The sequence below is a fragment of the Phaenicophaeus curvirostris genome, chromosome Z, assembly GCF_032191515.1.
Source record: "Phaenicophaeus curvirostris isolate KB17595 chromosome Z, BPBGC_Pcur_1.0, whole genome shotgun sequence".
Taxonomy (NCBI): domain Eukaryota; kingdom Metazoa; phylum Chordata; class Aves; order Cuculiformes; family Cuculidae; genus Phaenicophaeus; species Phaenicophaeus curvirostris.
This window is the reverse complement of record NC_091431.1, coordinates 14237701-14265110: the sequence shown is the minus strand read 5'-3', so window position 1 is coordinate 14265110 and position 27410 is coordinate 14237701.

The window sequence follows — 27410 nt, the reverse complement described above, 5'->3', positions numbered from 1 at the left end:
TCTTAGCCCATCTCTCTCTCGGAGATCTTAATGGTGCTTTTCTGATTCAGCTAGTATCGAAAGAAAAGGGTTTGTCATCACTTCTATGGGAGCAATTAAACCTCTTCTTAGAGAATTTGCAACCTCCCTAATAAATAAAATTAGTGGAAGAAAGACACTAAAAATATTTTAAAGAAGTATATTTGAGTTGTGTGTCAACATTAACACAGTGTCAGAATCTTGCCCCAACATCTTAATGGGATAGAAATTGGGGACTTATTTTTTTTTCACACAACTGTGTGCAGTACTGTGTCTTATTTCCTTATGAATCCTGGAAACTGCATCATGGATTACTCTAGGCCTTTAAGTTAATGAAAATGCAGTTTTCATTTTCCTTACGTTTTTATTTACCTTCTTCAGAGTGATATGACCTTGTTTGATTTATCACATAGGAAAACAGAGCAGGAGAAAGATGAATCTGTGATTTCTATTTTCTAAAACTGCACATTGTCAATAAAAAGAAAAGGCTGCTGTATTGATATTCAATGAAAACTAGACATGTAGGGTACTGTAACACGCAGCATGTTACAAGTACTGTAACATGCAACATCCTTTAAAACGAGCATTTTCTTAGTACAATTGGAAGAAAAGCTCTATTTCTAAATCACAAGTGCGGAATTGCTATTGAATGGATTAAATGGATAGCTGAACAAAGGTGAAGATCAATCTTCTGACATATCTCAAACCATGTAATAGATACACGCATTTTCCAAACTTAAAAAAATATTTCTTGATTGTATAATTCCCGAAAAGTCATAATTTAGCCAAATCTGAATATATTTGCATGGCAATAAAGAAAGGTATACTTGACACACAAAAGTCATACCCTTCCACATTTCAATTACATATGAGGTTTGGCATAAAAAAACCCTGAGACCGTGCTGTAACTCTTTTTATTTTACAAATAAAGAAAATCACCTATGTTCACCTTCAAAGTACTTCCTTTCTGAGTTGACCCACAGCTGCACATGATGCTATCAAAATACAAAACAATCATGCAGATAATTTTCTAAAAGCCTGTTGAGGTTGTCTGTTGTTTTTGCTTTGACATCTTCTACTGAGAAAAAAATTATTTCCTTTGAGCATCCACTTATCTTTGGGAAAAGGGAGTCAGGTCTGGTGAAGAGGGTGGGTGCTCAAGCAAAGTGATATTATTAGCTAACAACTGCTTTACAGATAGTGAAGGATCTGGTGCATACCAACACTCTCTGACCAAGGGTAAGAAAACATATATATTTGAACTCATACTGAATGAAGTGATCTAGTTGAGTCTTGTCTCACTGTGACAGGCCAGTAGATGTTCTATAACAATCTCTTTGTCTCTCCCATTCTTCGTTCCTGAGCTATAGGGTTAGTCTCAGGGGTTTTTGTGTCAGACCTTGTATGTGCTCACCAAAGGCAGAATAGTGTATTTCCACTTTATTTCACTCTCAACATCATCTTTGGGGGTTTGGATTTATTTATCTTTTTTTTTTTTTTTACTGTCCGGTATGTGACACTTGGGAGAAGTAAAGTTTACCAGAACAAAAAAAAAAATAATTAAGAGTGTTCCAATGAATGAGTAAACTTTGTTCTGACAAGAAGTATACAGCTAAGTAAACAGATATAATTTGTGTACTTATATTTTATTTACTTAGCAACCCATTAGGATAAAGCCTCCATACAAAAGGACAATCAAATAATGGGCCAGTATACTTCCTTTTAAAACAACAGCAGCAACATGAGTAGCAAAGACACAAATGTCCAAAAATATCAGTATGTTAAAAATTAATCTTGGAAATTCTTTTCTAGCATCACTTGTGAATGCTGAGATGGATTTATTACGTATTATTGTAAGAGTAACTGTAACATTATACCGAATTTCCTAACCTCAAGTTGCCTTCTCTAGCTATATAACAATTTGATAGTGATAGCAAAATAGAAAGGATTTTACTTATTAATGTTGAACTACAAGTAAAATATTAATTTTCATGTATTCTTCTGCAAATCTATTCTAAAGTTTGACTCAGAAACTGTTCCATTTTTCTTATAACATAAAGCTAGTATTTATTATTGATTGGTAAGGAACAAGTTCTCAAGGACTTGAAAGTACTTGAATAGGGTAATGGTAAGATATCATTGGCTTACTGAGCTACATACCTTGAATTTACCTTTTGAGTTCTTATTTCTTCCATGTTGTCTCTTCCTCAGTTGTTAAAATTAAGCGTATCATTAGTTATATAAACTATGATCTTCCCCCCTCCTGCTTCTCAATCTCAGTTTTAAATACATGTATATATGAGTCAGGAACTGGACAGGGGATTTATTTTAAAGGATGAGCTGATGGGTAGAAGGTTTGGGCTGAGGAAACACTGTACATAATTGCACTTAGTAGAACTTTTTTTCCTTTTTTCTTTCTTTCTTTTAAATCAATAATATTTTTTCAGCACTTTACAATCTTTGTTACTTATACAGACCCAGAGACCAATAACTCTAATTTACTTGGTTCATATGCCACCCTGAGACTGGGCAGAAAACTATAGGAGTGTTTAAAGTCAGTCTGCGTGAGCAGAACAGTAGCAATCTTGTGTTCAGGACATGCTCCCAACAGTTACACCCAAATCTGCAGAAATCAATAGGAGTTAAACATGAAAGTGCTAAGGAATAAGTCTAGTCAGATTCACATTGGTCACTATCTCCCTCACTTAATGGAGAAGTGCTGAAATAAAAAGCAGCATAACTTTAAAAAATAGACAAGAAAAGCCAGCCACACAGGAAAGGTAATTGCAATAAAGGACAAAGCTGCTACCAGCTTTAACATTGCAGAATGGAGTTTTCAAAAGAGAACAAAAGTCCTTATCAGATTTACCTTTATGGACCTGTTGAAGTATAGGGTTACACATCTGCACAACATACACTTACAAACACACAGAGGGTGCTGAATTGATACAAAGCTTTTCACTAAGCGTACTGATTTGTCGAAAATGAAACACTTCAGAAAAAAAAATATTAAAAAATAAAAGGGAATTACATACTTTCCATTTTGAAGTAATTTTTAATCATTATTTGCTTCAACTACATTTCTAATTAAAACTGAAAATGTAAGTTCTTTTCTGTTAGTTCAAATACTAAGTTTTATTTGCATTAGAAAAGTTTTAATTTTAGCACAACAACAGAAGTTTAAAGTAGTTTCCTACTAAGCTTTTTAATCATGAAGATATTTGTAGGCATTTATAAGTATGCATTAATGTTCTCAAAACTTTAATCTGGGAATCTTAATTCATTACATGCCATCATATTTGAATTCACATAACATTTGAATACTTCATTTTTTTTTATGATGTTTATATTTTGATTGCCTAATGAAAACAGTGTATTGGGGTTTTGTCTTGTAAAACTATATTTCTTGCCTTATTCAGTTAATATTCTCCAAATAACTGATAGCTAATATATATTTTGAAGTTTAAAGGAATGCTGTTCTTAAAGACCTGAAAATTCTCTACACATTAAGGAACTGGTAAATATAGGTACGTGGAAGACATCCATTTATTGCAAATATGATTTAAGCATCTGATAGCAGAATCTTGAACAGTTCACATATTTGCAGCCTTCTGGTTTTCTCTCATGTCTTTCCTTCTCAAAGTTTGGGTTTTTTTAATTTGATTTAATTTAATTTAATTTAATTTAATTTTATTTTATTTTATTTTATTTTATTTTATTTTATTTTATTTTATTTTATTTTATTTTATTTTATTTTATTTTTCTAAGAATAATGCTAATTTAATCAACATGCGACTTCATGAAATATTGACTTGCCTTTTTTGGTTTTTAGTTCAAAAAGACAAATGTTAATGAGAAAAAATTTAAAAAAAACACCTTTCATTTTAAAGAGCTCCTCTTCAGTTTAAGGAACTGGATGTAGAAAAACTAATTAGGATGATCTTAGCATTTTTCTAAAGAAGGACAGAAGCAGAATTTTCAAATAAATTCCTTGCAAAACAGTGGAAAGATAACTTGATAAAGTTATGAGTTGATTATACTATTTCTCTTTCCCTCGTATGATCACTTACTGCAGCACTTTTCTTTAAAGTAGCAATTATATTGCTCTGCTGTTGCTAAGAAAAGGCTGGTGAAGGCTGGTATTGCATTTTGTCTCCATCACTGTCAGCTGCTGCTCTTTAATACTGCAGTCCCGCTGCCAGTGAGCATTCACACCCTCAAATTGCAGGTGGTCAATCTCTCCAGTGTCATCACTTGCTTTTGATGGCAAAGTTGCATTACAGGCATGGCCCTATTTAGAAGCTTTTGGCCCATAAACAGACAAAACAATAGGATGCTTTCCTTAATCTCAGATTTTCCTGTGCTAGCTAGAAAGGTAAAAATAAGGACATTGATATGTAACCAGTCTATAATCAGATATAATTTTCCAAAGTTAGAATATTAATTACATTACCAGTATATAAATAGTTGGATGGATATGTCCTATTGATTTCTGCAATAATACTTATCAACCTTGCCGTTGTGAGAATAATTCCTTTTCTCCATCAGTTAAAAATGTTTTCAAAAGAACAAGTAGTTATACCATTTGATTTTTAGTCTTTCTTTTTGAATCTATCCTTTCACTAGAGAAAGAGACAAGTGAATGTCAACACAAAAAGGGAGACCTAGCTACTTCATTTTGCAAAGAAACAACATTTGAATGATCAGTTGTCTAGAACTCTTGCTCACTTTTAGAACTGATGTTGTAGTTTAACCCAGCAGGGAGCTACATACAGACAGATGCTCACTCAATCCCCCTCAGAGAGATTGAGGAGAGAATTAGAAAAAGGAAAGGAAAATCGTAACAATAACTATAGTAATACAGTTACAAAACAAGCGATGCACAATGTAATTGCTGGCCACTCACTAATACCCAGCATGTATCCCAGCAGCAGTTTTATGTTCAGCATGATGTCACATGGTGCAGAATACTCCTTTTTCAGTTGGAGTCAGCTGTCCTGACTGTGTCCCCTCCCAGTTTCTTACCAGCTTTCTCTCTAGAGGGGAAGCATGGGAAGATGAAAAGTCCTTGACTTAGTGTAAGTACTGCTTAGTAACAACTAAACTATTAATATGATATCAATGTTAATCTCAAACCAACTCGAAAACACAAGACTATACCAACTACTAGGGGAAAATTAACTCTGTCACAGTTTAAACCAGGACAACTAGCTGCCATCATTTCACCTCTAGGACCTCTACCAGGTGGCCTTTCTCTGCTAGGGAGATATAAGTATTCATTTTCACCCTTCCAAGAGGAATTTTGATGCGTTTGCCACCATGGTCTACACTTTCCTCTTTCATCACATGTTTGAAGTTCCACTCCACATTCCATTTTTCTATATAAAGCGAGTTGGGTGTTTCTATACATTTAGTAAATGCTCTGCATCTTCTTTGCTACTCCCAGTTTTCCCAAATCTTGAGATTACATTCCTGTGATGACCACCACTTAACTACTAATTAACATTTTATACCTTTGGAATCTCCAGTATTCTTGTACTTGTACTACCTTCTCTTCTGCTGTTATTCCATGCCTGTAATTCTCCATCATGTACTTAGTCTTCAAAAGTCTCCCAGATATTCAGACTACACATAGCAGAAAAAAGTGGACAATTTCTGATTCAGACAAATAAGATAAGCCCAGAAAAAGTCCCTGTTTTTTTCAAATCAAAGCTTGTAGCCTCCTGCAAGCCACAACAATGCCATATCTTCTTTGCTTTGGTGATCAGGAAATCGGAATACACTGCGGATGTGCATAAGCAGGATAAAAGCAAGGTTTTTTTTCTGCTTGTGACTTTTTGTAGTGCTCTTTCTTTTCCCTTCAATTCCTAGACCCATTCATGTGTTAAGTTAATTGAGATAAATGAAAGATAAAAGTGAAGGAGCCAGTTCAAAGTGTTGCAAGGTTAAGTCGGGCAAACCTATCTTATTTTGAAGGGTGCAGGGGTAGGATAACAAGGACATTCAGTAGGTAGTCAATGGGAAAAAAGTATTAAAAAAACGCTCAAACAACTTATAACTAAATCAAGCAAGTAAAGGTACAACTGTGGAGGCAGAGAAGTACAGTGCAATCCGTGGTAATGGATTAGCAACAGCCTCTGGTATTTTGGAAACAATGTCAGGAGAAAATGTTTTTCCTTATGCAAAGTCCCCAAAATATGAAGATTCCCTTTGAGAAGTTCTACCTAAACTGTGGGGAAAGTAGCAAGATAATTCCTTGCAATACTTGCCAAAGGTAGCATGAATTCTGTGCAGGAAGGTACACTTGGTAATGCAAAATACAAGTTAGCAGCATTCTGTGTGATATTCCAGCTGTGAACCCACCCAACTGGAAGTTGTCTCACAGTGTTTATTTACTTAGAATCCATATATATTTCTAGCTAGTCTTTCGTTACAATGGTATTTCACCGATTATGGAGAAAAAACATTAGGTATGCATTGAATGATTTTCACGTGAGAAAAGAATGAAGCTAAGACATTTAAATAATTATTAATGTATTTGAGTCTACACAGGAAAATCTCATGATATTTTTAATAGTATTCCACATATTTCTGCCTGATTTTAGTAATTTCAAACTGTAGTTAATACTCTTCTGAGTTGCAGTAAATATTTAAGTGTTGGTGTTTAAAACTGGCTTCTTATGTGGTCTGAACAGTTTGACAACTACAGTCAGCACAATTTTTAATATAGGAACAGGTATAAGTACCTGTAGGTATTTAACCATATATTGTTAAGAGTCAGGATTTTTAAGTAGTAACATTAAGCCTAGTACTGCTTCAAGCGAAATGCTTCTTAAAATAAAAGAACCATCCTTCAGAAGCAGTTATTTTTAAAGTTTGTGTTACCTTTAACAACAGAGACAATGAGAATACTTTAATAGAAATCATATCTATATGAAATGCTAGAAGTTTCAAAGCCGTGGTTGACTACTTGGAAATATTCAGGCACAAATTGAATCCTTATGCAACTGATAATATTTAATATATTTATACAATGCATTCCACTTTCAAGATGCTGTAGAAATAGTTAGATAATACAAGGAAAGTTCCAGTTTACACAAGACTATCCTAAGTGTTTGCTTAATTTTCCCTCTGAATAGGAAAAAAAATGGTTTTCATTTTCAACTGTTTCAAATTTATTTGCAAATATAGATTAAGAAACAAATATCACTCTAATATGGATGAAAGAAATACAATAGGGCTGATCCTCTGGTTCATACATTCTAAAGTCTGTGTGTTATTTGTAGTTTTGGTTAGGTTTTGCAAAGAATGAACAAAGCAATTAATTTACACTGACTCCTGAGTCTTCTTCTGAACCATACCTTTTAATAATGGGGTAATTCCACCAACAGAGAGTCACTTTTGGTGCCCTCAGGAAATAGACTAGTGCCTAAGTGGTAACCTGGAAACATGTTTATATAGAAGCTCTGTTTGGATATGATCAGATGTGACAAAACCATCTGATCAATGGAAAATACCGTGGTTTTCCCTAAGAAATAGTAATCGGCTTTATTTTTATTTGCAAAGGAAAAAGCATTTTGGATTAAGACACTTCTCATTCCACAATAATAAGGACTAATGTACTGAACTGATGGGAACAATAAAATGCAAGAATGTGTCTCACAAGCACTTTTTCTTCTTTTGTCCCTGCACAGGCTTTATGCACAGTCTGTGCTGCATGGTGATACCACGGAATTTTATTTTTCTTGAGTGTGGGAAACAATATTTTTAAAACTAATTGGAGTTTCTTCTACTTTCTGTGATCTGTAAGTATCTGAAAAAAGTTTATTGGGCATTTCTTCTTTCCTTCTTGGATGAACGACATCATCTTCTTTAAGGACTGCAATGGGACTACCTGGGTAGGCTATAAGCAGGGTGCAAAAGAAAGGTCTGAAGTAAGGGGTTTAGAGAATAAAGAAGGAATAAAAAAAAGATGAAAATGTTCATAAACTGTATGCCCCTCAGTGCTCTGCCCTTCCTGTTCATTTTATGGGTATATTTTGCTTGGCATACAACAGCTAAAGTTGTTTCTTCAGAAACATACTCCTTTTCATGTCTAGATAATAAAATCACATGTAAGTCACACAGATATTTTCACAATTTGAGTCCATTTAAGTAGGTAAATTACTTCCACACAGAGGCATCCAGAATCTTATTATCATGGCAGTCTTTTCTAGAAAACATCAAAGATTAGCTCTTTTTGAATGTGCTAGAATTAATATTGGTTCTTTCTGATTAAGAAACCAAAAAGTTGTTGCAAAAATCTAGATATAGGTACAATACAGTAATAGAATCGATACTTTCTGGGAAAGAAAGAATATAAATAGGGAACTGTTATATAGGTGGCTAGATAAGGTTGTCACCATTTTCAGGTTTGACATCAGAATTCTGTTTACTTTTCTAAAAGCAGTTTAAGTGAGGAATTGAAGCTTTAGCACTATGTATGACATTTTGTGTTCTTTCTTCTGTGATTCTTCTTAATAGATGTGCCTGCATGATAACAGCAGCGAGGATCTTTAGGATCTCGGCTCTAGTGGAAAGGAGGTGGGTCTTGGCTGATAAATTGTAATGCAACTTGTTGATGAAACTATTAGTGAGAATGCCAACCTTAGTGGTGTTTGAGCTTGAAACCATTTTTTAAGTTACCTATATAAACCTCAGCATGAGAGCTGAGGGTTAAAATATTTTTGATGAATCCAAAGTCAAAAGAAGAGAGAAAGAAGTAAAATTTATCTTGCTCGTTATACAAACTAGGCAAGGAGAAAGGCATATGTATAGCCCAACCTCTATCACCGTTTAATCATACCGCAGTTTGGATCAGCTCTAACAGGCAAGTCCTGTGCTATTGTCCCAGGTTTCAGCAAAGCAGAAGCTGAAATCTGAGCCTCCTTCATCTTAGCTACTGAGAACCAACTTTCTTTCAGGTTTTAAAAAAATGGGAATGGTATTTTGCCAGCAGTGAAGTACACATACCTTAATCTTTTTGCGTGATTGATCTATCAAAACTGCTTTTTAAAATCCTGCCAGTCTGCCATCAGGTATATGTCTCTGTCATCAAGACTAAAAGTAGTCCGTGTTAGTCCACTATTGAAAAGAGACCACAGTTCAGTCGCAGCTGAATAAAAGGCTTTAGATCAGTGACCTTTTGTCCTTTTATTTGGACAACTTTTTCTGTGCTGCCCTTAAGTCTTTGGGGATTTATCCCTTAATAAAGAGCTCTGAACCTTTGTCACCCTTGAACATGTATTTAAGCACCTTAATTACTTTGGATCTTCTAGATCCCCTTCATTAGCACTGGATAGAAAGTTATGAAATATATAGCATATGTAAAACTGGTCTCACAATGCATCACATTCAGTTCAGTGCCAGAAACATATAAACAGTTCCTGTGAAAGAAATAATTACCTGGAAGTGAATTTTAACAAAACAAGAGATATAATTTTAGAAAATTGTTTTGAAGAGAGATGCTTTGAATATACAAAAAAAAGCTATCCCTTTATAACTTTCAATATAAGAAGAAAAATAAATTATTTCTAAACATTTGTTTTTTAATCATAGTTCAGTGAGAAGCTTGTGGAGAAACTTTTTATTTTCCCTTAGAAATAACTTCATAAAATATAATTAAAAAGTCGTTTTCTCTGGGGAAAAGAAAAGAGCAATGAAAGAAACTGTCAGCTGATGGCTAAGTTAAGGTTGATCTGTGAAATCATTGTTGCCTGCTGTGTTCTGTCATTTTGAAATACTTCTAAAGTATGTTTATCCTTAAGATGCCTAGTACTTCATAACAGGGGCAATCACAGGAACAGCAGTGCATGAAACACAATATATTTCATGTTCGTTTTGACAAGTATTAACACGGAAGCCAACCATGCTTTTAAAAAGGATGGCTATTTTGTTATTATTTGTAGATGCACACATGAAAATTACTGCCAGTTTTAAAACCACTGTGTATCCTCTCTAACTGACTTAACTAAAACTGTCCTTCTGAAGTGTGCACTCCACTACAAACACAATAGTTGCTACAAGTTTCTCCAGACCATAAGATAAGGTAGTTAATTTATGATTCAGGTCACAGTAAATAGCTTGCTAATGTTCCCCAAGTTGTTGATGCGCTTGAGAATAGCTACAACCTCAGTGAAAACCTGTAAAACTCTCTAGTAAAGATAAATGAGTAAATAGACAAACAGATAGATAAAAAAACAAATAATTACAAATTAAACCGACCTTAAGTTGGTTAAGCTGGCCGTTGAAAACTACCACAGAATTGCAGGGTCATTATTTTGTCAATTAATTCCAGTAACATAACAGGAATTTTTCAATTATTGGTAAAGTTAATTAACCTTCTGATCTGAAGGTTCCTTCTGAAATGAAGGAAAATGTAATCTTTTTGTTGTTCAAATACTTACTGAACTCACTTTTAAATGCTATTATTTCCTGTCTTGCCCTATAGTGCCTGTCAAGAAAATAACCCAACCCACCAATGTGTGTGGAACCAGTCAGTTAGCTGGACCTTATAGTTTATTGGAGAGGGAAGGAAGGAAGAGACAGCACACTGCGTGGTAACGCTGATGTATATGGCCTTCCAAAGAGTTCACAGCACAAATCCTTGATCACTTGATGAGTGGTTTAGAAAAAGAAAAAACAAAGTACCCAATCAAAGCTGGTCAAGGTAGTGTTTTTATACTTTAATTATTCCATGCATGACAACATGCTGTGTATGTCTATTTGTTTAGGGATACCTGCAAATACGCAGTTAGTGATTAAGTATTGCCTGAAAGAGATTTTATCCTGTAGATACGTTATTTACCTGATGTTGGCAATATATGTAGAGAACATCTAGTGTGCATGGGGTTGTCTGCTGTTTGATATTCATGCATATGAAATTAATGCAGGAACATTCTCCATTACAGGCCTCATGAAAGGATGAAATTGCTGCCAATGCTTGTAATTTGTCTTCATTTTCCAACACTGCTAAAATGCCCATAAAGTTAAGTATTTAACTACTATGATTTCCAGAAATGTGTAGGTCAGTGAGAGGAAAATTCAGGCAAACTGTAAAAGATTATTTCTACATACTTTTATTTCAAAAAACAAGCTGCTTTCTATCTTGTTCTTGTCAGCTTTGTTTCATTGCTTATTGACTATTAGATTTCACAAGTTTCAAGTCATATTATTTACTCATCCGGCAAATTTGGTGCTCGGTATCTGCTTGCCTGTGTTGATATCATGACTGCCTTTGAGTTATACTTACTAGATACGTGTCAGAAGATGCAACATTGAATCACAGAATCACTAGGTTGGAATAGATCCACAGGATCATCAAGTCCAACTATTCCTATCAACGACTAAACCATGTCCCTCAGTACCTCATCCACCAGTCTTTTAAATACCTCCAGGGATGGGGATTCAACCACCTCCCTGGGCAGCCTGTTCCAGTGCCCAGTGACCCTTTCTGTGAATTTTTTTTTTTTCTGATATCATCCCCTGGTGGAGCTTGAGGTCATTCCCTCTTGTCATGTCCCCTGTCACTTGGGAGAAGAGGCCAGCACCCTCCTCTCTACAACCTCCTTTCAGGTAGTTGTAGAGAGCAATAAGGTCTCCTCTCAGCCCTCTCTTCTCTGGGCTAAACAACCCCAGCTCTCTCAGCTGCTCCTCGTAAGGCTTGTTCTCCACCTCCTTCACCAGCTTTGTTGCTCTTCTCTGGACTCGCTCCAGAGCCTCAACATCCTTCTTGTGGTGAGGGGCCCAGAACTGAACACAGGATTCGAGGTGCAAAATACATAGGTGTTTCTGAATGGAACTATGTGTGTGCTTACTAGTTCCTGTGATAACGTGATATTTTTAAATCTCTTCTTGTCAGAAAGGAAGGTACTAGCATACCATTTAGGCAAACATTTCTTCTACATTTTTCACCTTTCATTAAGGAACAGCTAAGACTTTCTGTTTATTTTGCAAGCTTCTGTCAATCTGATGGATGGTTTGATTTTCCATTTATAGATGATTTCTGAGTCTCTCATTTCTTTCACAGAATCACAGAATCACTAGGTTGGAAAAGACCTCCAGGTCCAATCATTCCTAACTGCCACTAAACCATGTCCCTGACCACCTCATCCACTCATCTTTTAAATACCTCCAGGGATGGTTATTCAACCACCTCCTGGGCAGCCTGTTCCAGTGCCCAATGACCCTTTCTATGAATAACTTTTTCCTGATATCCCATCTGAAGCGCCCTGATGTAGCTTGAGGTAATTCCCCATTGTCGTATTGCTGGTCACTTGAGAGAAGATACCAACACCCACCTCTCCACAACCTCCTTTCAGGTAATTGTAGAGAGCAATAAGGCCTCCCCTCAGCCTCCTCTTCTCAAGGCTAAACAACCCCAGTTCCCTCAGCTGCTCCTTATAAGATTTGTTCTCCAGCCCCTTCACCAGCTTCATCGCTCTTCTCTGGACTCACTCCAGAGCCTCAATATCCTTCTTGTGGTGAGGGGCCCAGAACTGAACACAGGATTCAAGGAGCGGTCTCACCAGTGCCGAGTACAGAGGGAGGATAACCTCCCTGGACCTGCTGGTCATGCCATTTCTGATACAAGCCAAGATGCCTTTGGCCTTCTTGGCCACCTGGGCCACTGCTGGCTCATGTTCAGTCACTGTCAACCAACGCCCCCAGATCCTTCTCTTACGGGCAGCTTTCTAGCCACTCTTCCCCTAGTCTGTAGCACTGCATAGGGTCGTTGTGTCCCAAGTGCAGGACTCAACATTTGGCCTTGTTAAACCTCATCCCACTGGTCTCAGCCCTGTGGTCCAGCCTGTTCAGATCCCTTTGCAGATCCTCCCTACCCTCCAGCAGATCAACACTTCCACCCAGCTTAGTGTCATCTGCATACTTATTTAGGGTGCATTCCATCCATTCATCCAGGTCATTGATACAGACAGTGAACAGGGCTGGACCCAGCACTGAGCCCTGGGGACACCACTTGTAACTGGCCTCCATCTGGAGTTAACTCCATTTCCCACCACTCTCTGGGCCCGGCCATCCAACCAGTTTTCCATCCAGGAGAGTGTGCACCTGTCCAGGCCAGAGGCTGGCAGTTTCCAAATCAGAATGCTGTGAGAAACTGTCAAAGGCTTTACTAAGTCCAAGTATTGAGTCCTTTATTTTTAAGTTCTGAAAGAGAGGAACATGTTTCAGAAATTTACAGTCAATATATGGAAGAAGAAACCAAAACAGGACATTGATGTGATCAGAGAAGCAGCATTAATCTCTTTATTATAACACAGTATTCACTCACCTTGGGATGTTCTCTCTCTTCTTTATTTGGTAATAGAGTCTGAAATAAAAGAGCTACCATCCTAGAATTACAAGAAAAACAGATCTTCCTTACCTGTAGTCTCAGACTTCAGAACCTTCATTTAAAAACTGTCTGTGAAAGTCTGCGAGCAGTCTTTCTTCCTGGAAAAAAGCCAGTTGTGACAGACAGTGGCTGCATCAGCCCACTCATCACTATATATTACAGGCTTTCTGCACAAGTAGCCATCATCCCAGGACTGTGTAGGTTTTATTGTGAAGGCGCTGGTCATTCATTGTGTATGAAAAGAATGAAATTTGAGTCTTTATGAGGGGAAATTATACATTAAATAATCATATTAATTAATTCTTTTGTTGGGAAGAGGAAGGATCTAAGGAGAGCATCAGACATGCTAGATGAGGGTGATTCCCTTGTCCAGGTGACACTGTGAGCCAGAAGGAGATGGGCACCTAACCAAGGATGGAAAAGTAGAATATTTGCAGAGGAACCTCAAAAGAAGTCAAGGATCCCATTCAGTCATATTCTTCTGCTGGATCAACATCGTAAGAGGGTTACACTGCCAAGCCACTTCTAATATAGCTGACATTCAAATGAAGGAACACAGCATTTCAGTACTGGATTCCCTTACTTAGTAATTATATTTGTACTAACAACTTCTGGGCTGCATGAAGTCATGCCCCAGCAGTGAGGTGAATTTGCCGAAGCTACAGATTTAGGGCCTTTAAAGTTTCCTGAAGGAGAATAGTGGCTACTCCAAGGTGGAAAATCTACTGACAGCTTCACTAGGAATTATTTGTCTTGCATCAGAAGGTGGGCTGGATAAATTCAGAAGGTTTATTCTGGATTTTTGAATTGCATCATACCATTTCATCACTTTGCATTACTTCAGGTAAGGCCTTGTTCACGTCCATTATTATTTTTTTAACTATTGGTGATAGAGAGACAGCTAGATGAGCTACCAGCGGTCAACTACCAAATTTGCCAATTGTGTTCATGATTTCCCAGAATCATAGATTAGATTCACAGAACAGAAGGGATTGGAAAGGACCTCTGGAGATCATCTGATCCAGTCTCCCTGCTAAAAGAGATTCACCTCAAGCAGGTTGTACAGAATCACATCCAGGTAGGTTTTGGATATCTCCAGAAATGGAGATTCCAAAAGGTCTCTGGGAAGCCATTTCCAGTGAGCTGTCAGCTTCAACATAAAGTAGTTTTTCTTAATGTTCAAGTGAAACTTCTTGTGTTCCAACTTGTGCCATTGCCTCTTGTCCTGTCATGGAGCACACAGAAAGGTGTCTCATCCTTTCCACATAACATGCATCCTCAGTCTTCTCTTTTCCAGGCTAAAGAGACTCAAGCCTCTCAGCCTTTCCTCATAAGAGAGTTGCAGAAGATTATCATCTTCACAGCCCTCTCATGGACGCTCTCCAGAAGCTCCTTCTCTTTCTTGAACTGGGAAGCTCAGGATTGGACACAATACTCCAGATGTGGCCTGATTAGCCAGAGTACAGGGGAAGGAAAACCTCCCTTGATCCACTGACAACATTCCACTTACTGCATTCCGGGATATCATTGATCTTCTTGGCTGCAAGGAAACATTGCTCATGGTTAGCTTGTTGTCTACCAAGACTCAGAGCTCCTTTTCCACAGAGCTGCTTTCCACCGGATCAGCTGTAGTGATTAAGGCACAGAACCTGTTGATGAGGCAACAAGAGAGATCAGCTTTATTGAGAGGATGCCAACCTCTGTTTCTGCGTCCAGTAACAGCTATTCCAGTGGATTTCCAGCCATGAGAGTCCTGCAGTACAACAATAGAGTGCAACCCCCTATTTCCACAGATGTGCCCCTTATCTTCATGTTTTCCGTCTAGTGCATATTTTGTTATTAACTGATGGGTCTTAATAAAGATTCTAAGGTCTCAACAAGCTAGCAAACGTGAGAACAATGGCCGTTTGTTCTGTGCTTGCTGCTAATATTGTGGGTACGCCAAAGCATTGGCCGCTCTCCCCAGCATACATGCAATACTGGAATTTTTTATGCCCGCAGTCAACCTCTAACATGTACTGGTGAATGGGGTTATTCCTTCCAAGATGCAGGGCTCAGCACACGACTTTTTTGAACTTCATTAGGTTTCTCTCTACCCAACTCTCCAGCCAGTCCAAGTCTTGCTGAATGGCAGCACAGCCTTCTGGTGTATCAGCCACTCCTCCCAGTTTTGTGTTACCTACAAATTTGCTGAGGGTACACTCTGTCCCTTTATCCAGGTAGCTGATGAATACATTAAACAAGACTGGCCTAGCACAGACCCCTGGGGAGAACCACTAGCTGCCGGCCTCCAACTAGACTCTGCCCTGTTGATCACAACCCTCTGAGCTCTGCCATTCAGCCACTGTCCACTCATCTAACCCGTATTTCCTAAACTTGCCTATAGAGATATTATGGGAAACAGTGTCAAAAGCCTTGCTGGAGGCAAGGTAGACAACATCCACTGCTCTTCCTATAACCCAGCCAGTTATGTCATCATAGAAGGCTGTCAAATTGGTCAAGCATCATTTCCCCTTGGTGAATCCACGTTGAGTGCTCCTGATTTCAATGATTATTGAAATTTTGGGTACACTGCATACAAGAAATATTTCACTAGGTTGAAAAGTAAGAAAGAATGCGTACTGGATACTACAAAAGTGAAATTCCCCTGGATAAGGACTGGCTTATGGACTCCCAGAAGTCTCCTGCCAGGCAAAATACCTTGATACAATCAGAACTTTAAAAAGTGGTTGTAGACAGTGGAAATGGGGAATCATCCTCAATAAAGGTATAGGAAGAAGTTTTAACTAGAACTGAGGGACGGTGACTACTGATACACAGAATCACAGAATAACCAGGTTGGAAGAGATCCACTGGATCATCGAGTCCAACCGTTCTCATCAAACACTAAACCATATCCCTCAGCACCTCGTCCACCCGTGCCTTAAACACCTCCAGGGAAGGTGAATCAATCACCTCCCTGGGCAGCCTGTTCCAGTGCCCAATGACCCTTTCTGTAAAGAATTTTTTCCTAACGTCTAGCCTAAACCTCCCCTGGCGGAGCTTGAGGCCATTCCCTCTTGTCCTGTCCCCTGTCACTTGGAAGAAGAGGCCAGCACCCTCCTCTCTACAACGTCCTTTCAGGTAGTTGTAGAGACCAATGAGGTCTCCCCTCAGCCTCCTCTTTTCCAGGCTAAACAACCCCAGCTCTCTCAGCCGTTCCTCATAAGGCCTGTTCTCCAGCCCCTTCACCAGCTTTGTTGCCCTTCTCTGGACTCGTTCCAGAGCCTCAACATCCTTCTTGTGGTGAGGGGCCCAGAACTGAACACAGTATTTGAGGAGCGGTCTCACCAGTGCTGAGTACAGAGGGAGGATAACCTCCCTGGACCTGCTGGTCATGCCGTTTCTGATCCAAGCCAAGATGCCATTGGTCTTCTTGGCCACCTGGGCACACTGCTGGCTCATATTCAGTCGGTTGTCAACCAACACACCCAGGTCCCTCTCCTCCAGGCAGCTTTCTAGCCAGACTTCTCCTAGTCTGTAGCAGTGCTTAGGGTTGTTGTGCCCCAAGTGCAGGACCCGGCATTTGGCCTTGTTAAACCTCATGCCATTGGACTCTGCCCAGCGGTCCAGCCTGTTCAGATCCCTTTGCAGAGCCTCCCTACCTTCCAGCAGATCGACACTTCCACCCAGCTTAGTGTCGTCCGCAAACTTGCTAAGGGTGCACTCGATGCCTTCATCCAGATCATTGATGAAGACATTGAACAGGGCTGGACCCAGCACTGAGCCCTGGGGAACCCCACAGTCCCCAATCATTTGTCATCCCATTTGACTCTGCTGCTGCTGTGTCCTGGAGGTCTGGTTTCATTTTCTCTCATTTTGCTGTTGCTGAAACTTCATGCTTGATTTAGCTCTTATAGCATTTAGCAGTTTACAGTGCTTAACTATTTACAGTGCTTACCTATTCACAATGTATAGATAAAAAACTCCAGAAACCAGTATGGAGACACAATACACAATGCACAAACAGTAGAGCAATTTGAAGGCTATATTATTACACTTCTTTAAGTAGAATTACTCAGATGTCAGCTAATACCACAGTCTTGATGGGTATCGGTAACAAAATGCCTATAAAGCCTATCTCAAAATTCAACAATTTATTTTTACTTTTGGTAATTAGTAGATTAGTCATGCTTTTATATGTATTTTAGATTTTTCTGACTGTTTCTCAAGAAACAAACTTTTGCTTTATTGCAAACATTTAACTTGAACAATACTATTCAACCAGAACAAATATATTTTTCCTTTGTGAAGCTCTCACTGTTTGTTTCACTGTGACCCCTTGATCTCCCTCCCCCCCCGATTTTTCCTAATTACTACACCAGTTAGTACAAGCCAATTTGCTTTGTTGTGAGCTCTGTGTGATTATCTTCCATAGCCATGCATGTGAACATAGCCAAGCTATACAAAGGCTGATAAATGAGCCATTTATTTGATACAGCAATAACCAGATTTATCAAAGGCCTGTTCATTGGCTGCATTTCAGCTATATTAATCAGAAAGCTTGAGCTGAACTTCCTCAAGGTGACAACTTGTTATGTCCTTCCTGAGAGCCTGTTTTCTTCGATGTCAAGTATAATACTTTCATAATTGTAACCTCTTGTGAACAACATTTAAGCCGCCTTGGAAACATTTTACGTTTGCCTTAATCTTGATTTTGATGTCAACTAAATTAAAATATAGGAAGAAAAAGATAGTATTCAGGTCATGGAGAGAAATAGTGGCAGAACGCGAAATACAACACTTCTATATTATGTCTTCACTTGTTTCTGTCTACTGTATTAACCTACTAATAAGAGCATTTCTGTCTTTTGTCCACAAATTAGGTGCAATCATTTGACTATTCCCACCAAAAGTTATTTTGCAGAATGTATTTCCGAGCTTAGATGTGACAAGTGTAGTTCTGAAACTGTGAATGCTACTTAATGTCAAAGTGTATATTTGAATCTGCTCTCAAAATGGTTGGATAGAAAATTAGTGAGATTTTATAGGAACATGTGTGAATATGAAAAGTCTCTTCAGTATTCTGGAAGAGTAACTATGAAAGACATTAATAGTTTGCCCTTAAGGTATGAAATCTAAAATTATGCCTGTGTTCTGTAATCTTCACTGAAACAATTACTGAAATTTTTCATGGATTTTCATAAATTAGTAGAAACTATGACACTTTTTCGTCTGGTTGGCTGTTTAATCTTTCATTGCCAAGCAATAGAGTAGTGGCACCATCACTTTATATGAAGTCCACGTGACTGTGTTTTGCATACATAAATTCTATTCAATACTTGGTAGCAAAAAGAATATATGATGCCGTAAATGGAGACCTACTAAATGAACTCATCTTTTATTTTTATTTTGCTGGTCAGTTTTAACTCTTGTTCTTCATATACTGATAATTTTTTTCTGTCACCTAAAGACAATGAGCCATGTAATGTCAGTTGAAAACAAAACCAGATAATTGGCTGCATTTTCTAAAGGATTAAATAGGAGAACTATGGTGAAAAATTGGCTGAGAAGTTGGGAACCAACACTGCTGGAGTTCTGAAAAACAGGGTTTTCTTGGAATTTAACAAAAGAATTGTCATTCTTTCCTTCACACTTGCAGATGGCCTGAAAGACCTTTTGTGATTCCTTTTAGCCCTGTTCTCTCAAAGCTCTGTACATGATTTCCCCTTTCTTCTGTGAGTAAACTCACCTGCCCTTACCTAAGAGCTGTAGGAGACTCTACTTGCCATACAGCCAGCAGGCATAACGCTCCTTTGTCATGACAACTGATTGTACAAACCCAGGACATCTGAAATATCCTGCTTGCACCATGCCAAGAAGCAGAGAATGTTCTCCTGCGGTCTGTGTAACTCCAACAATATGCCTGTGCATTGAGTCTGGGCATTCCTTCACCAATATACATCAGCCTAAGTAATTTTCTGCCTTCCTCAGATATTTTTTAAATCCTACTGCTTTTGCACTGAAGCTCTAAAATCTTGAGATGGAATAAGCATAAGTGGCATAAAAGGTTACAAGGCATTTTTTCAAACTTGACACGTCATCAACTTTACAACAAGAACAAATACTGGGCAAAAATTTGCATTTTTTTATCTGAATCATAGAAAAGAATTATAGAATGCTTTGGGTTGGAAGGGACATTTAGAGGTCATTTAGTCCACCCCCCCCTGCAGAAGCAAGGACATCATTAGCCAGATCGCATTACTCAGAGCCCCATTTAACCTGACCCCGAATATTTCCAGGGACAGGGCCTCCACTGCCTCGCTGGGTGACATGTTCCAGTATTTTGCCATTCATGAAAACATTATTCTTAGTTTAATACTATTACTCCCTTTCCTTTACAACAGATCTTGCTAAAAAGTCTGTCGTCGTCTTTCCCATGCATCCCCTTTGAGTAGTGGAAGGCCACTATGAGGTGTCCCCAAAGCCTTCTCTTCTCCAGACAACCTGCACACTGAGTTAAGAGGTTAAAGACAAAATGTTATTTCTTTACCCTCAGATGTATATGAAAAGTTTCTTCATCTTGTTATTCAGCATTGTCCTTCAAACAACCTAACATATAATCACATAGAATTGTTACTAGTGACCGCACCTTAATCTTTCAATTATTTTAACTGTGATAAGCTTCTGTATCGTAAAGTTCTTGAAGCACTATTATTCAACTTACTGGTCTTAAATCATAAAATGATCTCCTTTAACCTCAATAATCAAAGTTGTTCAAAGTTAAATTTAAGAATGAAGGGTATGAAAGAATATTCAAAGGCCATTTGTGCAAGCCAAAATTTGTGATTGCATTTTCATTTTCTTTCTGAAATACATTATTTAATTTTGGATTTAAAGCATGTATTAGGAAAAACTGCAAACTTAGGCATCTGAAATAGCCTTTAAAATACATGTGCATATATTTAAATGAATAATAACTCCAAAGTATAACTGAATTAATGAAAAATAAGTTTTAAGACACACAGTGCTCCCAATTTGCATGAAACGGTGTCTGTGTTTTCTGAATAACAGTTTTCCATATTCATATCTAAGAACAGACTTTTAATAAGGCTTCAAAACTACATACTCGCAGCGCTCCCAGACCCTGTTTTTCCTCTGAGATAGTGAAATAATTCTAGTCCTAAAGCTGTTTTGATAGGTTCACTTTGAAATTGACTTAATGAGTACAGATGCATTTGTGAAGAAAAATTACCTGATTCAGACTACTGCCTTGTAAAAGGATTCAGGCCACTGTGACCAATTGTCTTTCAGCTGTGAGCATTTCCTCAGCACTAGCCACAGAAGCATTTATGCAAAATATCTTAACATTACCACAGGGTGTTGACATGCAACCTTCCAGCACACCTTACAGAGTCATCATTCTTGCCTCTCCAGAGCAGGAATTCATAGAATCATAGAATCATAGAATAACCAGGTTCGAAGAGACCCATCGGATCATCGAGTCCAACCATTCCTATCAAACACTAAACCATGCCCCTTAGCAACTCGTCCAGCCTAAACCTCCTCTGGTGGAGCTGGAGGCCATTCCCTCTTGTCCTGTCCCCTATCTCTTGGGAGAAGAGGCCAGCACCGTCCTCTCTACAACCTCCTTTCAGGTAGTTGTAGACTGCAATGAGGTCTCCCCTCAGCCTCCTCTTCTCAAGGCTAAACAACCCCAGCTCTCTCAGCCGCTCCTCATAAGACCTGCTCTCCAGCCCCCTCACCAGCTTTGTTGCTCTTCTCTGGACTCGTTCCAGAGCCTCAACATGCTTCTTGTGGTGAGGGGCCCAGAACTGAACACAGCATTCGAGGAGCGGTCTCACCAGTGCCAAGTACAGAGGGAGGATAACCTCCCTGGACTTGCTGGTCACGCCGTTTCTGATACAAGCCAAGATGCTGCTGGCCTTCTTGGCCACCTGGGCACACTGCTGGCTCATAATTGCCACAGCATACAGAGGATGCTCTGTACCCTGCCCTAATGGACCAGTACATTGAAGTATGTAAGGCTATGTGTGCCCAATCCCTCCATCCAGATACAGTCCTGTGATGCCATGATGCAGGTCCCAATTTTATGGAAAGAAATTAAGGAGGAGCCATAATTATTGCTACAATTTTGATCTGTAAGCAAGGAAGCACATGGGATCAGTAGCCTTGCTAGCTCAGAAGGCAGGAACAAAGAAAGGCCAGACTACAACAGTTGAAAGTAAAGTAAAACTGTCAAAGATCCTGAAAAAAGAAGCACTGCACCAATATGGTAAGATTAAAAAAGGAAAAGGAATGAAAGCAGAGAGGTGAAGAAAACAACTCAGTAAGATAGAGATTTGGCCCATACCATGTGCAGTAGAAGACAATATTCCCTACCTGGCTGACAGTCTTGATGGCAGAGATTCAGTGAAAAACTAACAGAGACTGGTGAACATGCTGCTAGTTTGCCTAAGAAGTCAGTCACAGGTCATCGCTACCTAAACTGAGGATGAGTTATTTCACACTCACCATCACATTTTCAAGTCTCTGATCTTAATAAAATTTCCTGCATAAAAAGAGATCCATATATCTGAAGAATTCAAAGTGGCCATTAATTTTTTCTTTTTTTTTTTTTTCTTGAGAAGACTTTTAGCTGTAATTTGCAGTCCCAAGCTTCACAAGGCTCATTATCTAGACTTTATTTTCACTGTGACTCTTGGCCACATGTTTGCATTTCTATTGTTAAATTATCTATTTTCATTTTCCTTTCTTGCTTCTGACATCCTGGAAAATGCTTTGAGAGATTTTCTAAGTTCTAAATGGTACTGGTTTCGGTAGTGGTTCCTGTATATTGTTTGACAAATGCTGAATACTTCATGACCTGTAAAACTTTTTAATATATATTTAACTTGAAGAACATAAATGACCTAGCTGAAGTCAAAGGAAAGGTAATCACTTTTTTAACTGCTTTTCTGGACTGAAATCAGCATTCTTTGGAAATTTCTCAAGTAAACGAGAAATTACAACTTTTGGTGTACCTGTTTAGAAAACTTCGCTGCAGTAGGAATACCTATATTATCCTCATATAGCTGACATCACAACAAGTCACAATTTATTTCTGCTCTCCTTTCTTTGAAAAAGAAAAAAAATCCACAAAAATCACACAGATGAGGAAAATATCAGAATTTGGGAAGAGATTATATAAAAATATAAAATAAACTAAGATTTCAGTATGGAGAAGGTGACTGATATGGGATATTGTGTATGTGTGTGCATGTTGAATGATGCAGGAAAGGTAAATGAGTTACAGCTATTCTCTATTCCCATAGTATGAGTATGTTATAGTATAACAGAGGGGGGCATGAAAGGAGCAGGCAGATGGTTTAAAACAATGAAGTTTACAAAATGCATAATTAAATTAGGGAGTTCATTACCACAGTATGTTGTGGATGCAAATATTATTAATGCCTTCCAAATGCCATTAGACAAATTAATAGGGAAAATATCCATCAGAAGACATAAAGCAGTAATTTGCATCTTTGGCTGGCTCAAGAAATAATCACAGATTCTTGGAGGTAGAAAAGATACATGTGAAAGAAATATAGTCTAAGTTTATCTGTTCCAGTATAGCCATACTCAATTATTTTGTGCTCTGCATTCAATTTTTAATTTAGATATTATTTCTGTTTAATTTCATCTGTTAAGAAAACCTTTCATTGGTTTATTAAGAAATATATAATTATTCAAAAAATTAAAAAGTTTTTTTATATCGAGACATGCAACCAGTGGACCAAAATTAAAAACAAGCAGAGCATTACCGTCTTCCTGTCAATACTCTGAACAGTTATCATTGATTTTAGCTAGGTTATTTTTTTTATTTGCATAATTTCTTCCTATAAATATTTTTTCATTAGTTTACAGATGAAAGATCAGCAACACTACAGAATCACTGAACAACTAGCTAGGAATCCTGAACATCAGGCTGAGTAGAAAAACAGAAGGCATTTTGCTTAAAATGTGCAAGTTTTTAGCAGTTCATAGTTTAAGCTATGACAATAGAAAGTTTCACATATAAACCAAAGCTAAGTACTTTTACTCTCTTCCAGTGTAAAATTTGTAAAAAAAATATTTTTCTGAATTTTACCAAATAATTTCCCAAATAATTATTACAGAAAAATAGTTATATTTCCAGATCTGTAAGTACCTATTATTGGTTTCTAAGTATGTGTAAAAAATTTTAAAAGTTACATCTTCTAAGGGATTTTGTTGTCACTGCACCTAGAACATTCAAATTAGCCTCTCCCATAAGAAGGGATGGAAATGGGAGGACATGCAGTAAGTCTGTGTGTGCATCTTAACCTGAAATATAACTGAAATTAAATCATATTCTATAACTTGAACATTCACAATGTGACATAAAATATGGTATTTAAAATATTATTTTTATGGGATTTAAGGTCACTCAGGAGCTCTGGGTAACAGACAACTGGCATTATAACTGTCCTTATAACCTGGCAGTATCAGACTTGCCAAATGGCTGGCATGTTTGCTCATTCATGTAAGTCAGCAAGACGTTTAATTCATGTTTTATGGGCTGCACTTCCTTTCCATTTCAATCTTGCTGAAATTCAAGATGATTTTCTCAAGAATAAGTGTCCTTGTCATGTGTACTCTATCCTTGTAGTTGTTATTATTAGTAATTAAAATCTGTGTCATGAATATGTACTAAATAGATCTACAGATAGGCCATCATGCACAGTCCCAGTATAATTAGGAATTGACGAGATAAAGAAGCCACCAATAATGATCTGATTTTTCACCTTGAGGCCTCCACTGATATGTATATAGAAATAATGCATCCACATTTTGACACAGGAAGCTTAATGGGTGCATATTCTGAGTTTGAGCAGAGAATGTGGGCATACTGATACAATTTAGCTGTTATTCATGTATGCGAAATTACTCATAATTAGAGAGACTATTCTCTGAGTACACGAAAGAACAGGATAAAAACCTACTGAAGTTATGATCTTGCAAACACTATGCTTAGATTGACATAATATTCTGTCCAATCTTTTCATTAATTTTTATGGTAATGTAGGATATCCATCTGGAAAATGATAATAAAATATTAAGATTCATCTGTTTTAATTGTTTATTGCCCAAAGACAAAATATTGTTGTTTGTTCATTGCTTCATGAGCCTTTCTGAGTCAAGGTTAAAGGGATAGTACATAAGTTAATTAAGTATGTGTCTCAGAATATCTGCCTTTATGCATATTGTGTAGTTAATAACAACTTTTATAATTTGAAATCTTCCTTCTTATTTATTTGTTTTTATAAAGCAAATATGAAACCAAGACAAATAAAATTACAAAAATGTAAACTTAATATGAAAAGCAAGATTTATAAATTATCTTTTCCTATTTGCATTTTTAACTAAATTGACTGCTTTTTGTTATTCAAAATACTTAGATATTATTTTTTCTGTTCACTTACAAGCACCTTCTCTTATCTTCCCTCCCAGATGTGCATGCAATACCCTCTGACCAGGTTTTTTTTAGATATTCTACACAAGGAAGGTTTAATGTTTAATGCCATATTTACTTCTCTGGAAATATTTGACATTAAAAGTAGCAGAGTGATATAGCAATGCACTGAAATCACAACACAGGCACAGTATAACAATCAAAATATAGACTTGGATTAAAACACAAATGTGTATCCCTTTACTAGTATCTACATGCTCACTGTGATGATGTTGGGTGCCCCATGTCACTAGAAAGGAATTCATAGGTTGATGTCAATTCAAGCCCATTGCTCTCTTTGTCATGAACACGGATTTATGAAACTTCATTTTCTCAGCAATTTAGAATGCATTAAGGTAAGATTGCAAAATTCCTATTAACGTTGAATTATTAATTGATTAGCAAAATGATTAAATTATTAACTATGTGTTATAATAAAATTTATCAGTGTTGTAATCAGATTAAAAAATGAGATTCACTCCTATTTACTACACAGTATGATAGGCATATATATAAGTAGAGATACAGAGATAGGTATGCATACAAAGACATATTTATTTTTAAGCAGAAAAGAAGTACCAGTCATGACAAAGAGAAAGAGAGAGAGACTAGTCTGAAATTTCCCTCTTCAGATTTGGTGAGAATACTTACATATAATACACTAGCACTCCCAACAATCAATGGTCACATCTCAGTGAACCTGGAAGATTTCTTGTGGTAAGTAAGAAGACTCACGCTTAGTGACCCAGCACTCCCAATAGGTGACAATCAGCTCTCAAGGGAAGATAACCTCACCCAAGGCTTTTCATTTGTTGTATTAGAAAATGAGATCAAGGATTGCACCTGAGAGACTGCCCTGCTAAGGAGAATATAACTGGTCTCAGCCCGCTGCCATCCAGTGGAACTCAAAGGGCCTTCTACGTAATCGCATACTTCTAGCATTTTGAGATAATTGACTATTTTTCAGAAATTTGAATGTTCATTTTGAAGTCTTAATGTTTACTTTGGCTTTTCCCTAGCTGCATCAGATCACCTCATCTGGGTCATGATCTACTTATTCATCTTATTTTCTTCTTCTGTTGTTGAGGAAAGGCAATGAGAAAGTGGCTGGGTGTATGCATAGGGGATGGGAAATACCAGCCCAGCATAGTCGTTCATGGCTAACTGTTAATAGACACAGTCTTTACACAAACAATTTTAAAAATAAATATATATTTTGCTTTGTATGGCTCTTCTAAAATTAATTATAGAAAATTTTTGGCTTTTCTATATTTCTGAAAACATATAGATTTTTTTCTATATACCTAATATATTTTATGGTGATATAAGTAAATTTGGTGTTTAAGAGACCTCTTACAAAGAAATCTTTTTTATTTGAATTGGACAATAGAATTTTTCAAATCATTTAGCTGCAAATAAGTCCAGTGTTTGGTACTGTTGCTTGACAGTAACCAAGTGAATGACTATGAAAGTGGTGAATATGTAGAGTCTTGAATTTTGCTCTGTAACACAGTACTTCTCTACCGATCTGAAAAAAGAAACTATAGAGAGTAATGGATGGGGCACAAGGTAACAGCAGATGTTTGATATATAGTTACAATTTAGAATCTCTGCACATATATAATATAATTCTAGATATTTTCCTTTAAGACCTAGACATGAAGCACTTTCCCATTCTGTAAAAATATTAAAAGTATCAAAACGTGCTTTTGTCCCAAATTTTCATAAATACTATAGACTTCATATTCTCACGCACAGTTGTTACCAATACTTGTTAACAAAAATGTGGGGAAAAAATGACGCTTTTGTATATTGGAAATAATTTCCTCTGAGTGTGACCTTTCAGTTTTGTCTGACCTTTGTATTTGTCTGACAGCTAACTAAAGCAGAAGTTATGCCAGCTGAAAGGCTTTAATATCTTTGCTCCAAAAGACCCCGAACATGAGTTTTTCACACATTTTTAATGCATGTAGGTGGAGAAGAGCTAGTAATACTGATTTTATTTTAGTATTATTTTTAGTGTTTGAAAAATTGTCACTTGGGTGGGAGAGGAAGGCAGTTTATGAATAATTCAAAATCCATTCACTGCTGTAAGTTTGAGGGTCCTCATCCTATAACTTTGGAAAGAATTTAGTCATCTCTTTCATGTTATTGAAGAAAAAAGAAATTAATTCTTTCTGGCCAAACTAAACAAAATATCCAGGCCTACATTAAAAAATACTTGTGGCAGTATTATTTGTGGCAGGTTTAAAGACAGTTTGGAAAAAGGCATGTAATACAGGAGAAGTTATAAAAGATAATTATGTATGACAAAATTATTTATGTTTATATAGAAACACCGAGCCATTTGAGTCCTGGAATCCAATATATCTAGATTTTTCAGTCAGTGAAGGACATAGATTACTCCAATTTTTTATTTATAACTAACGTAATGAGCCTGATGTACTGATATATTATTGATGAGGATGCAGAAAGTAAGGGTTTTGA